The following is a 22,043-nucleotide window of genomic DNA, read 5'->3' as shown; positions in this document are numbered from 1 at the left end:
TCATCTAAAATATACATTAACATTTATATCGTACAACTGCTGAAGTAATGATCAAATATGCTTGGAAGCACGCTTAACTCCCCAGGGAACGTTTTCTCTTTATTGACGAGATGACTCAACAATATTTATTGACATTTAATGTGCAATTGTAGACAAATAAAAAATATGATTAAAGACTTTAGTGTTTATTTCCACAAATCAGTACGCAGCAACAGTGGCGCAGTAATACTTGTGTAATGGTTTACCGGGGTATTTTATCACAGCTTAGAACGTGTTTCAGTCAGTCAGAATGAAGAACCAAAGCACGTTTTATAATATGTTTTTTACGTAACTGTAATGGATTACAGTAACTAGTTTTTTGTATCCTGAAAAAATCCCAGACTTGCACTGGAGTAGAAACCCGAGTCATATCGACAGAGCCAAACATCATAGAAGCGTTGGATCTTTTGAATTGGGCCTGAGAAAAAATCAAGTTTTGAAAACAATCTTTGCAGTTTTTTTTTTAATGCTAAGAATTGGAATAAAAAATAGGAGATATTCATAATTAAGACTGATGTCATCATTGCAAAATTTGCACACCAAAGCACACTTTGTCTCCTATCTTGTATTTACTTGAAAGAAATAAAGGCAAACATAATCTATTTAATAATCTACACTGTCTCATTATAAACGATACAAGAAAACAAGACAAACACGTAAAGTGACATAACATGAAAACATGCAACATTTCATTTACACGCAACCTGCAATGATATCAAACTGTAACACTACTCAAATGGAAATGCAAATCTGTTTGATATTCAACTTCACAATGACAATAAAACTTGATCCATATATTTGATTCACGCATGAGCTAATGAAACATATTGACGGCTTTGATGTCTGATCTGTTGAACACACGGAGAAAGTGATTCATTGAAGCAGATCTTTATAAGACATGTTTTTCATGAAGTAACAAACATCTAAAGCATGACGCTCCTGGATGCCTTTGAAAACTTGCAGAGTTTGAAATATTGATTGTAGACCACTTGTAAAACAAACAGAGACATGTGTTTACGTTGCTGCAGTATTCTCATCAAAGTCTCAGCGTACAGTCATATAAACACATGAGAAAAATACTTCTCGTTTTCTAATGAAATACACTATCGCTCTTTATCATTAGCATGACAAATATGAATTTGAGAAATTTCAATTTCCTGTCATAGTTTAACTTCTTGTTGCATGTCAAAATCCTTAAATCCCCATTTAATTCTAAGTTTGACTGAAGAAAAATCCCAGATTTTCACGATGTCTTTCGGAGCATCACCTTGACTAACAGCCAGATTCAGAGCTCAGTCGTTGCTCATACTGAAAAGCTTTTTCTCCTGAATATATACAGTATGTGTATGAGGGTCTGTATGGGCTAATGGTGGGCTCTGTATGAGGATTAGGGTGAGAGGAATATCAGATGTGTTCCTGATGAGGTGAGGAGCTCTCCTCCACCGTTCTCTCTCTTTCTCTCTGTATGTGTGTTTGACTGTATCTCGTTCGCGCTCCGCTGCCACTCCGCCAGCCCTTTGAAGTAGAAACTCCAGTTTAAGTGAACGCCTGACTGCCGTCCTCGACACTTCTCTTGCTTGTCTCCCAGTAATTGCCTTATTTCATCAAAGCAGGTGAAGGGCCGCCACTGAACTCTCTCTCTCTTTCTTTCTCTCTCTATCTCTCTCCGTCTGTTCAGTGTGTATGTGTGTGTGGTAGAGCGTTCTGAAGCAGGTGTGAACGGTTTAACCGTTGCGCGTCCAGATGTCACCGCTGAACTACGGAGGCTCGTCCCAAAGGTGTTTAATGAACTTTCCACACTGAAATACTCAGAACGTGTGAGGCAGCGTTCAGCGTTCACGCTTTACTTTCATTTCATTTGATTAACACCGCAGACACACACTACATATCAACACTACAGGTTTGCAATGCTGCCCTTGTCTATTCTATATACACTATTATGTAAGATTAGTCTAATTTATTTCTGAAGCAAAATGGTCTTGATCCTAAGACAAACATTTATAGACTCAAGGGAATCTTGTAGTTTCAATATAAAATAAGTTATACAGACAACATCTGTGAACTAGCAGTGATAATAATTTAGACTTCATTTAGTCTCAGTAGGCGAACACAGCCAACTTTTGTACTTGGTTCACTTCCATTCATACACATGCAGACCTTACACTACTTGTGCAAATAAATAAAACCAGTGGTTCTCAACCGGTCAAACCTTGAGAGGCATGAGATTTATGAGTTTTATGACATTTTATAAAATACATTAATTTATCATATATTCTGTGTAATTAAACCTCAGAAAGATAAGGCTACTAACCATTGTCTTATTTAAATATGTTTTGTTTCATTCAAATTCTAGTTTTGAATCAAATTTCAAGTTTGCAATTGTTTTATGTCATGAATTTTCTTTTGGGAGGACCGTAAAGGGATGCCACTACACAAGGGGGAGCAATCCGAAAAGATTGAGAACCACTGCCTAAAACTATCATTCCATCAAACCTTTGCAAAATGCATTGCAAAAAAGTCTTTCAAGCTATGGATAGAAGCATAGGGTGTTTCTCAATTCCAAGAACGCAAAGAACGGACTTGCCTTCTCGTGGAGACTGGTCTTGCCAGGCGACCTCGGAAGAACAAACTCGCGAGAACACAAAGACGCAAGATCGCTGAAGAACGCATATTGAGAAACAGCCATAGTTACTTGTTAGACTTATACAGATCGTGCTTTTGAACAAAAAAAAGAACATGCAGTGCATTGTATATTTATCAATTCAAATAATTTCCAATTTATTTTTCAAGAAAATTTAATTGCATGTGTGTTGCAGATTGAAAGAAACGTCAAGAAACATGTTTCAGAAAACAGAAATAGAAGAACAGTCGTTAGAGGTCATGATTGTTATTTATAGAAATAATCTGACATTAGTTCTATCATGAACTAATTAATAGACATTATTACTTTACTATCTATGTAACATCATGACGTTGTTCAACCAACAGATGTTTGACAAAGTTTCTGTGTTTCCGTGGGACGGTTGTGACAAGCTAGTTAGCTTCTTCAACAACCCATTCTCATGAATGGCCAACATGATCTCACAAAGTTCCGTGGGATAGTCACGGAATTTTTTGCTCATTTTTCCGTGGCATTCTCACGGATCTCCGCATATTTCCGTGGCCCTGCCACGGACTGTCTTTTTCCGTGGCATTCTCACGGATTGGTTACTCAACTGCTTTTTCCTATTTTCAAACCATTGTCGCTTCGGTTTAGGGTTAGATTTGGTGTTTGCGTTAGTTTGTCAATTTAAGTATTGGTTTATACAATTTTTTCTGATGTATTCTTTATATTTTCTAAACTTTAATCAATTGTTGCCTGGCGTTGGGGTTAGAGTTGGGTTTGGGTAGGGATGTCATTTTATGTAAACCTAACCCTAAACTGAAGCGACAATGGTAAGAAAATAGGACAAAACAGTTGAGTTACCAATCCGTGAGAATGCCACGGAAAAATGAGCAAAAAATTCCGTGACTATGCCACGGAAATTCGTGAGATCAGGTTGGAATTGCATATAAATAGCACGCCTTTTGAAAAGTTGTGCAAATACATACATCAAAGTCCAATTTTCCATGCATATGATACGCCAGTCCTTCCCATTTACTACTACCACTACTACCTTCTACTACCACAGATCTTTTCATGTCATTTTATGTATTGGTTTTTCTACTTTTTTTCTATTTTTTAAACAATTGATGCTTGGGGTTGGGTTAGATTTGACATTGGGGTTAGGATGTCATTTTATGTATACACTGTAAAAAAAATTCATTGTTTCACTTAAATTTTTAAGTTTAATAAACTTGAATTTAAAAATGTTTTCAACTTTCGTGTCTAGTGATGAGTTAGGTCATGTTAACTGAATTATTTCAGTTATTTCAACTTTATTTTTTATAGTTTATAGCAACTCTTCACTAGTCAAGAAAGTTGAAATTAATTGTAATGTCAAGTTGAGTTAATTAAAAAATGTAAGTGCAACAATGATTTTTTTTTACATTGTAGGTTCCTCCATTTTCTTTCTATTTTTAAACCATGGACGCTTGGAGTTGGGGTTAAAATTAAAGTTTGGGTTAGGATGTCTGAATTGTAACAGAAAGTTTTTCTAAACCCAAACCCAAGGATAATGGTAAAAATAGAGAAACAAATATATAAAATGATACAAAAAGATGTAAAATTCATGAGAATGGTCTCCAACAATTCATCATACTATTGTGGTTAAACAGAGTGTTACGTCATTGAATGGGAAACACACATCAGGTCAGTCATTATTATTATTATGAGTATGAAAGGATGATTTTTCATTTAAAATTCTGTCCAAATCAAAGTAAATCCCGAAGCACTGCTGCCGAATGTTTTAGTTGTAAAGGGAATGACATGGTTACATTTCAACAGTATGTCAAAGGTTTCTCCTCCTATTGCAGAAGTTTCTGTAAGCTTGGTGTTCGATTTGCCCAACAAACACACATACACACAAATCAATCAAAAAATATATTGAAATATCTGTCCATAAGCTTGTAAGACTATACAGTGTTTTGAAGGTTTTTAAACATTGGGGAATCAAAGAAAGACGGAAATTAGATTCAGTCAGTTGTGAAGTTTGTAGCCGTGGTTGAGTTGAATCTAGATTTGCTCCGCTTTGTGGTGTAGATGAAATCCACAACCACAAGAGAAAGCTTTAGTGTTTGTGTGTGTGTGTGGGCCTAGCTGTCCATCCACAGCGGATCAATAGACTCTCTGAGCGTGGGACAGTGTGTCACCGTACCGTGGACACACAGGTCTGGAGTCAGTCCCGCCTCTCACCACCCTCCATCACTGTCTGTCAGAGGAACAGAATGAGCTGTCTCAGAGCAGATCGATGGCCGACACACACGGCCAAAGTTATGAGCGCTTCCTCCGTCAGAAATCACATACTGATACATGACACACAAAACACAATCGCTCCGACACGCTAGCACGTCAAACGCAGATGAACACAACTGGATGAAAAATGATATTTTACAGGAAGATGAGTTGTTTTCGGGTAGGCGAGTTTGGCCTGTAGCGTTTACTGAAAGATGATTTGCACAAACTCCGACTCGTATGAATCACTGTAAAATCTTTAATGATCTTGCTGCAATTTAAGAGGCGTTATCTTGAGAACAAAAAAGATCTGTGTGACACTTTAACGAGGCATGATGTAAAAATGTATGTAAAAAAATCATATTACACTTAACTAGATGATTATATTTTATTCCACTTTTTTATAAATATATTTATATTTTTATTAAAAAAATACTAGTTACACCAACCCGGTTACACCACATTGACATTTTTGCAATTATCCCCAAATATTCTTTCAAAATGAAATAAAACCAGAAATGTTAGACTTGGTCCTCAAAAAGAGCATGCATGCAAGTAATCTGCACATTTATTTTGAAATTTTAACCCTTTTACATTTAATTAAACCATACGGACACAAAATAATTAACGTCATGTCACTGACCCATTAACAAGCTGTTATTATACATGATACAGTAATTGAAATTCCTTAATTCTATTGGTCAGAGAGAAAAGAAGAAAATATGCATAAACTAAATTATCAAGATTGTTATTTTTGTGTAAGGGACCTGGATTTACATAAAGTGCCAAAATAAGGATTAACATTAGGCCTGGATTTTGCTGCAACCAAACATAACACAAAAATTGCTTATCTTACAGAAGTAATAACATATGCTGTCAAAATCAACGGAAATATTTTACAATTATTGTAAACTGAACAGACAACACAAAAGTGTAAAGTTTGACTGATTGCATTTTGAAAAGTTTTCTCCTTCACTGTAAAAAATTCCTGTAGAAATGACAGTATTACGGGCAGCTGTTTTCCAGTAACTTACTGTAGATATGAATTTATGTTATTTACTGGGAAGAGTTTGTTTAAAGTTAAATGAACATGAAACATGAACAAGTCTTTATCTTTACAGAATAAAACTATAAAATAACAGCCTCATGCAAAGCATTCTGGGAACTAAAATCTGAAGGAAAATAATGAAAAAGGTTGTTGAGGATTTCTGGTTCCCAGAATGCTTTGCATGAGGCTGTTATTTTATTGTTTTATTCTGTAAAGATAAAGACTTGCCAATTTTTAATGTTCATTTATCTTTGAACAAACTGTTGCTAGTAAATAACATCAATTTAAATCTAACATCTGCATGACTACAGCAAAAGTTTTTACAGTGTTCTTTAAAATAGATCAATCTCTTTTTTTTTTCTTATGGTTAGTTGCAATTCATTGTGTAAATTTAACATAATATTGGATCAGTTCTGATTTTGGGTCACAGTTGAGAAGCACTGGGTGAAGACGATCAGTTGTTGCCTTGTCCTGCTCTCGAAATAACATCCAGGGTGATTTACATCCAGACGCACACAGACCGACTTCAAAGGAACTTGATGAGGAAAGCATGAGGCAGTAATGGGCAGACTGGAGTTTGGCACAGATCTTTGTGGAGCGATGTTAGTGACAGCATTATTCATTTACTGCCAGATAGGTCAGAGATATGATCTTGATGCCTGTCCACATGTGACCACACACATACAATGAGTGAGACTTACAGCAGCGAACTTAGTGAAAAATAACTGCATACGGGTTTGCAATGACATGAGGGCGAGTAAATGATGAGGAAATTTCTGGCTAAACAGTTTTATTAATGCGTCTAATGAACACATAAGTAAACGATAAGAATGGATTCCTGACAGATCTGGCGACCCGACTCAGGTGGTCGTTCAGCTCTAAACCTCCAGAACAGACCACGTGCACACATACAGTCTTCTCTGCCAGCGAGCAGTGCTGGGGTTTTGGTGCCAAGCCACATATAAACATGCTCATAACCTGGAAAGCGGCGGCCCGCCGGGCGAGGCATGGCCGCTCAGCACTGAGCGCTCGCTCTGCATTCATTCACAGCTTGTATCTGCTGCTCTCTCCATCCTGAAAGAAAAATGAGTGTTTAACCCTAACGCTACGAGAGCGTGACCCCTTTCCCCACCACGCCGCGGTGCTGGCACGGAGACCGGCACAAACTCTGCCCACCACGTCCGCCCGGCCGGCCCGGCTGTCGGTAACAGGTGTCGCAGGCTCAGCATTCCCTCGGCATCAGCCGTCGGTGCACAATGGTTCCCGCTGCAGTATGTCTTACATACATGAATCCATTCCAAGACACACAGACAAACGTTAACCTGCCAAACAACATGTCTGAGTACTGTTCAAACTGAACATTAGAGGAATGTTATGCCTTTACAATAAGCTTTGACACATCTGTGACATTATATTGATTATCAGAGAAAATAATTTACATTTACACCGTCAGATCACTAATGTAGCCTACTTACAATGACAGTTCATGTGTCACTGTCTCACTGTTCACTTTAAATAGTTTAATTGCAATAAACTGAAGAGAAATCACAGTTTTCTCTTGTCAGAAATGTTGTGTTTGGATGTACAATTCACTTTATGCTCCCAGTTGTTTTATTACAGATTTCTTTAGACGCTTGAGTATTTAAAGGTCACCTAATATGGCAATATTTCAAGATGTAATATTAGTCTCACTTTTTCTCAGAATGTGCCTGAGTTTTAGGTGTCCAGGAAAAAGTGCTGTCTCTTTAAATGCGAATGAGCTGCTGTTTCCCTCCCTATCTATAAACGGTTTCAGCAGCAACAACATAAACAAGCGGCTTTCGTGGTCAACACGTAACTTCTGGTAAACTCCGCTAAGACAACAAAGTCCTTTAATGTAGTTAATTTATATAATAAGCTAAATAAACAACACATAGATTATAGGAAACCAAAACATTTGTTATTTTCGATGAGGTATTTGTTCAAGATTTCAGATTAGCAACTAGTCAGATCATTAAAAAAACTGAAACTGGAAGAAAAGTTAGGACCAGATGTGTATCGCGTCACCGCACATGCGTCTGATGAAACGTCTATACCAATAACATACACCGTTTTTAAAAAGACAATCACCTTACTTTATAGTTTATAATGACTGTGTTGTAATAAATTATGTAAATATTTAGGATTTAAAATAGAAATTACAACCTAACTTTAGTCTTTAGACAGTTGTGGGTGGGGCCTGTGCAAAGTGACATCAGTTTGCTTGGGAAACACCAACAGTTTATCCCACATGACTGTCAAGGTTTTACGGAGATTAAAAGAACGGTCAGATTTTTATCACGGTGTTGTTGTGTATGCTCAACAACACATGCATTTCTTATAGTATATGCCCTTTAATAGATGTTCTCTTGTTAAATAAAAAGATTTATGTTCATGTTCATTAAATGTTATCTCATAGCAATTCATATGTATTTTATGAGGTGGTTAATTCGTAGTAATTTGTACGACCACATTCGTACATTTTTGTACAATTTGCCTTGACACATGTGACGTTGGAGTTAGGAATGGGGTTTCATTATTGTTTGTTTATGATAATCGTACTTTTGCACGATTAACTTCGCACTAATACGAATTAGTTAACATTTAAAATATGTAAAAATTCTCATGAGATCATCAAGTATCACCTGCTTTTTAAAATCCTTTTTCCTCATTTTATCAGCAATGAAATGAAATGTGCAGAAATGCATTTGGCCTCCTCAAACCCTTCTATCCCTGGCTGATTCCCTCCTGTTCCTCCTACACACCTCACATCAATTTGTCTTTAAGACACAAATCCATATTTTTTCATCCCAGGTATATCACACACATACGCACAGCTGATTCAGCTTGTATGGGCAGACACATGCTGACCCCAGAGCTCTACACTTCAGCTTTACTCCCTCTTTCATCATAGCAGAGTAAAAGTGTTAAACTCTCTCTCTCTCTCGCTCTCTCTCTCGCTCTCTCTCTCTCTCTCTCTCTCTCTGCGTCTCTCTGTCTGTCTGTGTGTGTATTTGAGTGGTCAGAGGTGCGTTTCTCTCCCCCTGAGCAGCGGCTCTCAGCAGTCGGACAGGACTCTTCCCTCCGGCTCTTACAGGATCAATACTACACAGGACTTAAATTAGACCTCCAGTCAGCCGCTGTGAGTCCACATGCCCACAGAAGCCTGCAAATGTTCTTTTTTCCATTAAGTTAAGCAATAAGTGCAGGAAATGAGAAGGAAAAGAGCAGATGTCCTCACTGTTTCTTATCGTTCATCCTCGAATACACGGTCCACACACACACACAGAAGTTTTTTCTCCTTTTGGCATAAAATAAATGCACAATTATTAAGAGCCCCGTGAAAAACAAACCGCACAATAAACAACACACACACACACACCCGTGCCCGCTTTTACATAAATGACTACTGCAGATATATACTTAATACTTGATTATTTGTACACCTTAACATAATCATGTGAATCAGGATTTTTACATTTCGAGAGCACTGGGACATTTTACAACAAATCTAAAGTATAGATAGCATGGTTAAACACACACGTACAGGTCTGTTTCACTACATTAGTGAGCACATGTGATAAACTTTATATCAGCCTAACAATATTATCTATATTTCAACCTTGATACTTTAAGATTTTTTTTTTTAAGATTTAGATTCAAAGCTAAACATGTTGATTTATAAATCCATTTTTTTTTACTAATTAAATTAAGTTATGCAATTGTAACTTGTTTTTATATCCAATAGGGCTGTCACTTTTTATTCGATATTCGAATATGCATTCGAACCATGGGCGGAAATCCCGGGGGGGTCGGGGGGGACAGGACCCCCCCTATCTGAGGGTTGTCCCCCCTAAATTATCATTAGAATATGTGTATTGAAAATAATTTAATGATTTATAATACTTAAACTAGTTGTGTAAGAAGTGAAACAATACAAATGCAAACGGAGCAACAACAAAAAAACGTTTTAAATATTTGGATTCCCCCTCCCTTGCCTCACAGTGGTTTGGTCCACTGCCCACGCCCCTTTTACCTCACCACCACACATTCCGGTGGTAGAGAAGTGTACGGAGCCGACGCGTTAATAAGCTATATACAATACAACGTTTCCCATCACTTATCAGTTTATCCTCATATGTTTTAAAACTGGACTATTTTGACATATAAACATGAACATATTTCGTTTTCTGAGAACAGAAGCAGATAAACGATCAAGAAAACATTTTTATGCATTCATGCAGAGGTGAGGCAGAGCTGAAAGTAACAAATTACATTTACTCACCTTGCTGTAACTGAGTTTTTTGTGTACTTTTACTTTGAGTAGTTTTTAAAATCTGTACTTTACTTTTACTTAAGTATGTTTAAAGTATTGTTGGTTACTTCGCTACATGTTAAATCATATCCGTTACTGAGTAAAAATAAATAAAAAAGTAAGGTGATAAAGACGCGCCACGGTCGGATGATTGATTGATGGGCGGGGGAACGCGCAAAAAGAACCATGGAGAGGGACGAGACAGGCGCAGGCTAATGCAGACCCTCAATTCAATTCTTACGAAAGAAACCCCTGGCCATTGACGCAAAGCGATTGTTTCATTCAGGTAGGGTTCATGCTCTTGAGTACGGAGTTTGAGAATTGCCGACCGTGTTTAACCGCTAATTTGCACGATGCATTTTTAATACATGCGCATTATCTTCCGAGGTCTAGCAGCTTCGCGTCAAGTCAAACAACTTGAGAACGTCCTCGAGAATGCGCAGATCATTAGACATTGCAGAGAGAGAGAGAGCGCGAGAGAGATAGATTGAAAGACATCAGGTACACAGGTCTGGGAGCTAATAAACGTGTAAAGGATGTATAGTGTATAGCCATGGCACTCATCTCATTATATGTTCATTTATGTATATAGTTTAATAACAATGTATGTTACCAGCAATACATCAATTACAACCTTCATATAATGATTGTATTTACTAGCTGCTGACCTCATATTATTTTTGCTTCAAAAGTGCATAACTCACCTGTAAAAATCATTAAATAATTCCATAAATGTTTCTTAGTTATAAAAAGCTTTTTATTTTATTAACATTTGTTATTGCACTTTAATTGTAGAGATGTTTACAATTAAAAACATAGTTTGAGATGTATATATCCTTCCTTTGTGAACTATACTAGAAACCTCTCCCCGCTGTAAAAAAGTAACTCTTAAAATTAAAATGACTTTTTACTTGAGTAGATTTTTAGACCAGTAACTTTACTTTTACTTAAGTAAAATATTATTAAAGTAACTTTACTATTACTTAAGTAGAAAATTGTATTACTCTTTTCACCTCTGCATTCATATGTATTAAAATTAAATTTGCGTCCGTTCATAGAGAAAGAGAAACGTTTTCTATCTGTACCCATTTCCTTGCAAGTACAATTTTGCCTGTATTATTGGTGTCCCCTTCAAAAATTGTTCTTGAAAAATTTTATGTTTATTGTCCCCCCCAACATTTAGATGAGATTTTCGCCCCTGATTCGAACATGACGTGAAATATCCGTATTCGAACTATAATTAAACCATCCGGTTTTTTAAATGCCATGTGTAGCGCATTTTTTACAGTAACACCTCGTAACAGTAAGAATGCTGAGAGTGAGACCGACGACTGCAACTGTGCACAAGAGAGGGAATCAAATGGGACCAAAATGAACCTCATGTGCATGTCAAGATAGAATTATAGTTTGTATATAAAATGACATATTGTTTATAGTGTTAAATATTATAGCAGAATAAAAAGCTTGTGTTAATACGTTCACATTATGAAATTAGCATGTATGAAGATAATTTCATCATTTTTACAACGCAATGTAAACTTTATATTAAACAACAACAGCATTTGTCTTGTAAACGGATTTGAAATGATCATGTGCTGACTGTTGCGCGTCACATTGACGACAAATGAGATCTGCTTAAAGTGGTAAGTTTATTTCATCTCAAGTATCAAAGGGTTTGTGCTCTCTATCATTGAAAACGGGCAAGCAAACAGCACGCGCAGGGTTAATGAACTTGTGAATGACGGCTCACAAACGCCTGAGATAGGCATTGTATGTGTGCTTGTTGTCAATGACAGTTCTGGTCACAAACACGCTCAAGCGCGGGATATGTGTGCTTGTCAATGACGGGCATTAAATCCGCGGAATTCCGCAGAGTTTTCTGCCGAAATCTGCGGGCGCGAAATCCGTTTGCGTCTGCCTATATACTCCTGCTGCTATTTAAGTTGTCACGTTATTGTTTGTAACTGTTCTGAATCATTTTTATATATATATATAAGTTTGTTATTCATAAGTTGATAACCTGCTGTTTCAAACATTAAGTAAAAAAGTAATCCAGACAACCCTGTTTATGACTGTCACTGTTAATAATTTTGTGATTGAATCTCCATTACGGTGGGTTTTTGATGCGCGTGGGGGGGGCGGAGCCTAGATATTCGAATATATTCGGATACATTGCATGATATTCGAAATCCGTTCGAATTTGATTTTTCTCAAAAGTGACAGCCCTAATATCCAAGTTGAAATTGCTTAAGCTAAAGTGTAGTCATTTAAAATAGTAAATGGAAATGTCTTTTAAAGCCAATTTAATTATACTTAAAATATTTTAGCTGTCTACACATTTACCATAAATGGTAAAAAATAAAGGCTGGATTTACTTAAAAATATAGTGCATCATTTTTGCATACACTTTTTTAAGTTGCATAAATTGCTTAAAATTTCATGTAATACTTACTTCAAAAAATGGATGCAAAAACGATGCACTATATTTTTAAGTAAATCCAGCCTTTATTTTTAAGGGTTCAAGCATGAAATGCTTCAATCAAGTGCCTTATATCACTGGAATCACTGGATCAAGACAAACAAATTGTATATTTTAGATTTCATTTAAATCATTAAAAGAATTCCGCTATTTTTACAAAAAAAAAAAAAAAAATGAACTAGTCCTAGGTTTTTTTCCTAGTTCGGAACCAATCGAGTGCTGAAATATTCCTTGGAGTTCAAATATGAAAAGTTATCAAAAAAAGTTGAACTTTTCGACTCACTGTCGACACGCCATGCCCAAACGCCTGAAGAGCTGGGAGCCGCTTGGACTTGATTGGCTTTGAATGCGGAGATGAATGAGGTATTGACACCAAATTTGGCACATAAATACATGGACCTATTCTGGGGTCACGTGCAAAAAAAAATGTGCTGATTGATCACTAGTTGGCGCTACAGTGATGGCAAACACGTTGACGCTCATAACTCCCACAATTCTATTCCAAATGTCAAGTGCTTTAAATCACTGGAATCCTTGGCTCAAGACGAACAAAATGTTTATTACTAATTTTGTTTACGTCATGAACATTCGGTGAACTATCCTTTAAAGAGTAAGTCGCTTTTGATAGAAGCATCTGCCAAATGCATTAATACTGTATATCCTGATCCTTTGATGATGTTTAAAGAATGTATACAATTAAAATAATATTTCCAGTGATGATCATTTTCATAAAATGATAAGACATTTTTATGACAAGTTATGATGCAATTTCGAAGAGTTCTATCTTTAAATTTGAATAAAATAAAGAAATTAGGGCTTATTTATGATTCAAACTTACAAGCCGCCAAAAAACATCATAGAGACATGCTGGCTGGTTTATATAATTCATACTGGGTGTCAAGATCCTAAAACCCTTGAACCCCATTATACGCTGCTTGCAGCTATATTTTTCAGTGTATTTGAATAAAGAAACCTGCACACAAACACACACATCACCTGATCCTCTGGCACCGTACCTGACACACGCACACGTATGTGCGACACCTGAGGGAGTTTAGTGTCACTGTCTCTCACAGGTACTTAAACTTCATTATTTGTGCTCTGTTACACAACACAAACACACACAAGCTCTTATCACGAGTAAGAGGATCTGTCTGTAAAATGGGTCTAGTGTGCTAACAGTTCATGATGCTGATAAAAGCCTGAGCTCACAGGTAACGCACACACACGCGAGTCTTTTGTCTGTCAAGAGCTCGTAACACAAGAGTCTACACGATCTAATGGGCCGATTACCGATTCAAGAGCTTAACCTCCTCTATACACAGACACACACGTGAGAGGATGGTGCATTTGAGATGTCTTTAAGTGTTGCTTATGAACACAATAATGCATGTCAATGAACTGAAATAATTCATAATCGAGCACAGGATTAAACATTAGTATGTGAGGAAACACAAACCTTAAGGTCCATTCACATCAAAAAAAGAACTCTATAAAGATAATTATAATGATAAGTGGTTATCAGCCTCACCAGCATAATGATAATGTTATGTTTATACTATTACGCGGCTCGTTGGAATGCTTGATTCTGATTGGCCAGTCACATTTGTGGGTTTGTTATTTTCAGATAACTACCGCTCAAAACAAATAACACATGGTAACCTGGATGATAATTGTTTTGATAGGTAAAGTATAATTTTACACAATAATTAAATATAAAAATGTTGTTTTAAAAAAAAAATTTTAATGAGCGAATCAAATATTTAACATTTCCTTTCCACGAGGACATGACAGGGACATTAAAAGATCTGTCTATAAAAACGTTCTTAAACTTCCTTTCTCTCCAAACTTTTTGTCTTAAACTTTTTAACATTAAACTGAATGTAACATTTTACCGCACTTCTCATATTATTGCTTCCCTATGATGAATCATTTGCTGTTTCAGTCACTCTTGTAAGCGTCTGCTAAACACCTAAATGTAATGTTATGTAAGGGATAATGTAGAGGCAGCCGGTAGTTATCGGGAAATAAGCCCCGACAGTGTGATCAGGACCCGACGCGAAGCGGAGGGTCTTGAATCACACTGAAGGGGCTTATTTCCCGATAACTACCGGCTGACTCTACATTATCCCGCTTATTACACGGCTACTTGTCACATAAGAAAAAAAACTGGACATGAATATGAATTTGAAACATTTTATTGGCATATTTGTTTTAAATTAACATTTTTATCCTTCCGCGAAACTTTGCACAGATGCATAAAATGATCGTAATACCTTTTTAAGATCCTCTGCTTCATACTTGTCTGTCTCCATTTTTTTCTCTTTTAGCCAGTCTTTGAGAAGTTTTAATGCCCATTCTGTATTTTTTTGTGTGTTGGCTTCGTAGCTGTCATGCTCTATTTTGTCAAGTTCAGTCTCAGTAGCTGTCTGTGTCTTGTCGTGGTTGTCGAGTGTTTGTCACAAGATGGCGCCAAACAGACAGTAATCTTTATTGATCTTTATTGGCGCGGAGCGATCTTACTCGTAAAAGTAGTCCGGCTATGCGTTATTATTTTGGAGCGGTTATTATTCGAAAAGAACGAACCTGCAAATGTCTCAACTGACCAATCAGAATCAAGCATTCCAGAGAGCCGTGTAATAAGGGTAGTTAACATTAACTTATACGGTGAACAAATCAAAACAAACAACTAATTCACAACAGTCTATACCTCAGGATTTGGACGAGTGATTCTATGTCGTTCCCCTTACATCTTCTCTTAAGGCGACAGGATACTAATTCCAAACATCACCACAAATTTATATCCCAGCAAAACTATTAACACATTTAACAGGACACAGAAAAAAAACAATTAGAAATCATTCTCTCACCGGCTTTTATCCAGAGGCCGCGAGAGTCCCAGCGTAAGAGAAGCTCATTTTCTTGTGACCCAGGTGCTCGGATTCCCAAAGGTAATTTTCACTGAAAACATCAAACCTGTTATGAATAATAATAACAACAACAAGCAAACCACAGCCACCTGGCCAGAGAAGAGAATATCATTCTGATTAGTGGGTGTGTTTCACTTGCCACCTGATTTCCCTCCAGTTCTGCTCTGCTCATCAATAACAAAATACCCATAATCCTCCACTCCCGCACCTGCATCCTGTAGATGGTGCTGCTTACGGTACAACACACCTGCACCTTTGTCTTCATAACCCTTCAACAGACACCACAGAGGACGATTAAACTCTTGAAGAGAAACGCCGCTGATGTTTTTCTGGATTCCTCTGCCAACCACAATCACAGTCAGATATACACGCAGGTCTGTGTATGTGTGCGTGTGTGTCAAATCAACAAACTTTTACAAAGCACACAAGAAAAGTCAAATATGCCCAGGTTTAAACACGTACTGACCCCCCAAGAACACCTGAGCGCCTCAGTTTAAAAAATCTTGCTTCCGGCGACCCCTGAAAGCCCCCGTTTAGATACACTACCTTAGACAATAGCTGCTTATGTAGCAGGACAGCACACAAGGGTTTGTAGCAGAGCTCTCGTGTCTGAGGATCTTATTGATTTGTAGACGAGAAGGGTGTGTGTGTTTGTGTGTTATGGGTCAGATGTGCAGTCAGGGACTTAAACCCCGAGAGACTACAAACTGATCATGCAGGAAATAAAAGCCATTTTCTCAATTCAGGGATTGAAAGAAAGAGACAGAAATAGAGAAAGAAAACAAAACATCAGGCCGGTAATAGTTATGTGACGCTGTTATTGACCACCAATCCCGATGCTGCTCTCAAACTTCTCAACGTTTCAGCCGAACACACAACTGGCGTGTGTGGAGACACGCTGACCTCAGTGAGCTGCTCTCTGATTGGCTCAAATGATGGAAACAAACTTCATTAGAAGCAAAACAAAACCACAAAAGTTCATATCTTTTAAAATACAAAATCTACATCATTCTGAACATAAAAAAACAAGTTGAGTCCTCAACTTCATTATGAATACTGATCACATTCCAATAAATTAATAAATTACAATTATCTAACAATTTTTCTATTATTTCTGGTAAAAGACACTTATAGTACATTTAAAACAATAAGTGTCTATTTTCTATTATAGCCATGATGCCAGAGTTTCAAACAGAGTTTCAGTTTAAGCAGGTGTTTATTATAGACGGCTATATCAGATGCACGCGAGTTGCCACAGTCACGCAGCCTGGCCCAAATAATTTCACCTTCGCCGAAAATAAAAATGTTTCGGTTTTCTAAAGGAGACGATGAATACGGATCACTGCTGTGCAAAGAGAGGTTCGGTAGCCAATCTGTAGCTAAAATCCCTCTGCTTTCAAACAAACAAACAAACAAACAAACAAAAATTAAACAAAAAAACAATACACAAACAAAACGTGGAAAAAACTTTTCATCCTTTCTTGATTTTTTTCTCTGATTATAAACTCTTATATATGTGTATTTTTCCTCCCAAAAAAAAAAAAATTTCAGCAAAAAGCTGAATTAATTGCATTTTTGTGAAGGAATTTTGTACAGCAATCAGATTCAGAACGATTATAAAAACAAGGGTTCCCACACCTTAGTTAACTCCAAATTCAAGGACTAAATGTGGGGACACATTTCAAGTGAGAGCAAGGTTACATCGCGTTACCTTTTAAGATACATTGTTACAGTTCCCTTTCGAGGGAACTCACACTGCGTCACTGCGGTGACACTTTAGGGATGCTTCCAGGGGTGAGTGCGTCTGAATGTGTATATCAAATTCAATGAAGCTTAACGACAAAGACAGGGTGACGCGGGAGCCAGTAAGTATATCACTATCTGAAATATTGCCAAAGACAGCGTTACAGGGACGCAGGAAGAATGGCAAGGGAGACGCAGCGTCTCGTTCCCTTCTCAGGTAACAACAGTTACATACGTAACCCCAGATGTTTTTATTTTTTCAAACACAACTATGCCAAAAAGCATTTTGGTATAAATCAACATTCACATACAGAAGATATAAGCATTTAAAGCAAACAGTTTAGCACGTGTGATTAAAAAGTCTAGAATTTTTATGATATTATCCTACACTACACAGGGAATAATATGGATTTTTTTCTCAGAAAACTTCTCGCATAAAATAGATTCAAGCACTTTCAATGACCTGTATCTATGTATGTATATTTTCAACAATTTCCCAGGGCCTTGAATTATTTCCCCCAAATTCACAAACTTTCAAAGATTTTGAGGACCCGTGGGAACCCTGAAAAACATAAACGGAGTGTTAAATGAATAAATAATGTTTTGCTTCAGTTTTTTATAAATTGGGTCTAGTGGACAATCGCGGTATGACAGATTTCCTTCTCTCGTCAGGAGCAGTGTTGGGGAAAGTTACTTTTAAAAGTAATGCATTACAATATTTTGAGTTTACTATTACAAATTGCGTTACTTAGTTACTTTTCATGGAAAGTAATGATTATGTTACTTTTGCGTTACTTTTTCTTACTTGGTTGAGGCTTGATCTCTTTCAGGCCTTGCTGGTGTTTTTTATGATTGCAAAAATGTCCAGCTCTGGCCTGCCATCTCCGTTTCTGACTCCAACTGTTCCCACTCAGGCGCACAGAGTGCTTAATTCTATGTTAAAATGTTGCTTAATTCAGTACGTTATTTTTTTTTTATTGAATTAATTAAACTGAAAAGTAACTCAGATTACTTTTTTAAAAAAGTAACTCAAATATTCATGTGTACATTTATAAAGTAATGCTTTACTTTTTTCGTTACTTCAGAAAAGTAATATTTTTACATAATGCGCGTTACTTGTACTGCGTTACCCCCAAAACTGGTCAGTTTTTACATGCAAATGTTTTCAATTAATTGACGAGATAACTCGTCAATTGATGATATTAACACATAATTGACAAGATAACTCGTCAGTGGTGGAAAAAGGAGTTTATTTTACACGGTAACGTTAGGTCAGTGTAATGGTTAATATGCTATAGCTATGATTTAAACTTTTGCTTGTTATTAGAAATAATCTCTAGAAGCACTTGATTGCTATTGATTCCATGCAGGGTAGTTGTCGTCTATTAAGAGATGAGCAACAGGTTAACACATAATGGCTCATAACTCATACATCTGGTTTAAAGTGGAGATGATGAAGATGTTGTTTATTTAGTTTCAATCAAAGTTGATTTTATTTAGACTAGAACAAAGTGAAATCAACTCTACCTCACGCACCAGGAGGAAAAACCTCGCTGCTCCTGCAACATCAGGTGTGAGGGAATAACACCGCAAGCGCACTCGTTTCTCCCTTCCTCCCTCGTTCCTGTCATCTCTAGAAGAGGTGCTGTAACCATCTGACAGTAATTATCGGTTGACAGAAATATCCTGCTTTGGACTGAGGTGAAAACACAAAGCGTCACACTCTCTCATTAATCTTCTGTCTGCTCTCTTTGACTGCGCACACGTTCAACCTGCGCCGTAAACTTAATCAGACAGCACGCCGTGCGTCTCAGAGACCGCCGCTTTTATGCCTGCGGTTTCGGTTCCTGTGTGTGTTTCTTTCAAACTGAACTGGTTTAGATGCATTAAAATCACAGCATCCACCTGCGCAGATCAGTTCAACTCACCTGTGGTGTTTAAAAAGAACACATAAAAGACAAAGACCACCAACAACCTGTCTGAGACTTCTGACTTTGCTTTAATGCCTATTAATGCATTTCAAATCTCAGCTTATTTAACTCTCCGTAACCATAGTATCACTATAACAAAATAATGTTTGGTTTTGGAAACTACCATGCGCCTTATTCAGTCTACCACCATGTTGATTCCAAACAGAGGCTGTGAGGGATGGACGTCCAGATTGTGCGCTTTCAACCTATTGTTTTGTATCAGGTTGCTGGTTATTCAGCCATTAAAACACAGAAAATACATCGTTTTACAAATTTCCACAGGACAAAGAACCTCAGGAATCAAATTAAATGAAAAGGGAAATATGACTTAATTTTGAGATAAGAGCAACACAATGTGTACATAAAATCAGTTTTATTTTTAGCCTGTTGGCTAATCACTAATGTGGTGCTTTTCTTTGAAACACTAATATAGTCCTATAACTAAGTACATAACTCCAATTTGTTAAAAAAAGCAAGGCGTGAATATGTTAAAAACTTTTCTCCTGTACGTTTTTTAAACACATTGATGGGAATCACAGAAGCAAAATTCATTTCTTATTAAATCAAATTTGTACTTTGGAGGTTCATATGGGGTTTTACATCTAACAATACTTGCACAACGAAAAACTTGCAAGTCAATAGCTTGTTATCAAGTCAATCGCACGTTATTAAGTCAATGTTCATGTCTTAAAAAAAAAAACGTAACAGCGAAAATACATATGGGACAACTCTTATGATCTATACAAGATGTATACTTAGTTGTTGTCATAAAATATTGTATTGTTGCACTATATTGGTGTTTTAAAGAAAAGTAGAGATGCTTACAACATTAGAAATTAGCAATTAGCCAACAGGCTAATATCCAAGAGATATTATGTACACAATGTGATATTCTCATCTCAAATTAGGTCATATGTCCCTTCTCATTTTAGCTACTGTATGCATGATTCCCTTACGAAAATTAACCATGGTTTTATTGTGGTAAAAGTGTAGTAACCATGGTTTTTTGGTCAATTGATTACTATGAGCAAAACCATGGTTTTACTACACTAACCATGGTTTAACTATGGTTTTTGAAAACCATGGTTGTCAAAACCATAGTTATTTTGTGGTAACCATGGCTTAACTACAGTAACCATGGTTTTTTGGTCTTAAATGTAGTAAAACCATGGTTAATTTTTTCTGAGGTTCGTTGTCCTGTGTAAATGTGTAAAATTATTTATTTTCTGTGTTTTGATGGCTGAATGACCAGCATCCTGATACATTTAAAGTGCACACTCTGGATGTCTATCCCTCAAAGGCCTCGGTTTGGACTCAACATGGTGGTGGACCGAATAAGATGTATACTGTAAAAATGCTAACACAGTATTCACTGGAGTATAGCTTATGAGAAAAAAAAAACTACTGCCAAACTACTATGAGTTCCTATACCTTTTGTTCAATTAAATGATTTGCAATATAGGAGGTGTACTGAATAAATAGAAGAGTAATTTCTAGCCTATGAACAAATGTTCTTAGTCTTGTTCTTTCAAATTTCAACACTTACTGTAATGTAATTGCAACAGAAAAACCAAGACCTGTGTATTATCAGTCCAAAAACCCAAGAGAACCCAATAAAGTCAGTTTTTGTGAACATTTTTTTCTAAATGCACAAGCAGCTGGTGCTCGAAACCATCACTTGCTAATTATCATCTAGACTGCAGGTTTTATTAGGAGACACTAAATGGTTCATGATGATGACGCTGTGAGAGACAAAGAGATAAAGACTTTACCTTTCTACACTACTCTGATGGAGTGACCTAGCTGTGGACCACCTGCAAGAAGGAAAAATCACCACTAAGATCTCTTTAATATCTCATGTTGTTTCTCCTAAACATGAAGATGATAACATAAGGTACATAAGACAACTATTGCATGAGTCTCCCACTTCTTAAATGTTTTGGAGAAACAGATCCTAATAATCTGAGATACTATAGACGGTTTCAACAGCAACAACATAAACAAACGGCTTTTGTGGCCCAAACTTAACTTCTCGTAGACTTCCACATAAAATCAATAACAACAGAGTCATTTTACAGTAGTTTATTTTTGATGACAAGTAAATTACCTTTTGTTTTTTTAAGACGTTCTCAATCCGAAGGCTGCAGATTCCAGAGATCACATTTGTAGGCCTTTATATGTCATCAAGATTATTATCTTATTTCAGAATAGTGACAATTATAAAGTTGACAAATATTCTTAATTAATCATACATTGTTGTAATGTGCTTATGACTTGTGAATGTAATGCTTAGTTAACTAAAACAAACTAGGCTTGATGACGTATGCAGCCTGTATATGCGACCTCCAAAGGCTGCACCCTTCGCATTGAGAAACAGCCTGTACACGTTTTCCCACCAAGTGGGATTACCACAACGTATGAACGTCCATGGTTTAAACTTTAAACGTAATTGCTGTATATATATATATATATATATATAGCTTTTAACTTATTTGCCTTAATTTGTTTTATATTTTTGTTTAAAAAAAATTATATTTAAGTGGTTATGGTCTTGTGCTATCAAATATTTAGCCTGAACAAATGAAAATCTTTTTTTTAGGTCATAGTTGCATTACTTCTACACAAGAC

This window comes from Paramisgurnus dabryanus, chromosome 7, assembly GCF_030506205.2.
Source record: "Paramisgurnus dabryanus chromosome 7, PD_genome_1.1, whole genome shotgun sequence".
Classification (NCBI taxonomy): domain Eukaryota; kingdom Metazoa; phylum Chordata; class Actinopteri; order Cypriniformes; family Cobitidae; genus Paramisgurnus; species Paramisgurnus dabryanus.
Note: the sequence above shows the minus strand (reverse complement) of the source record.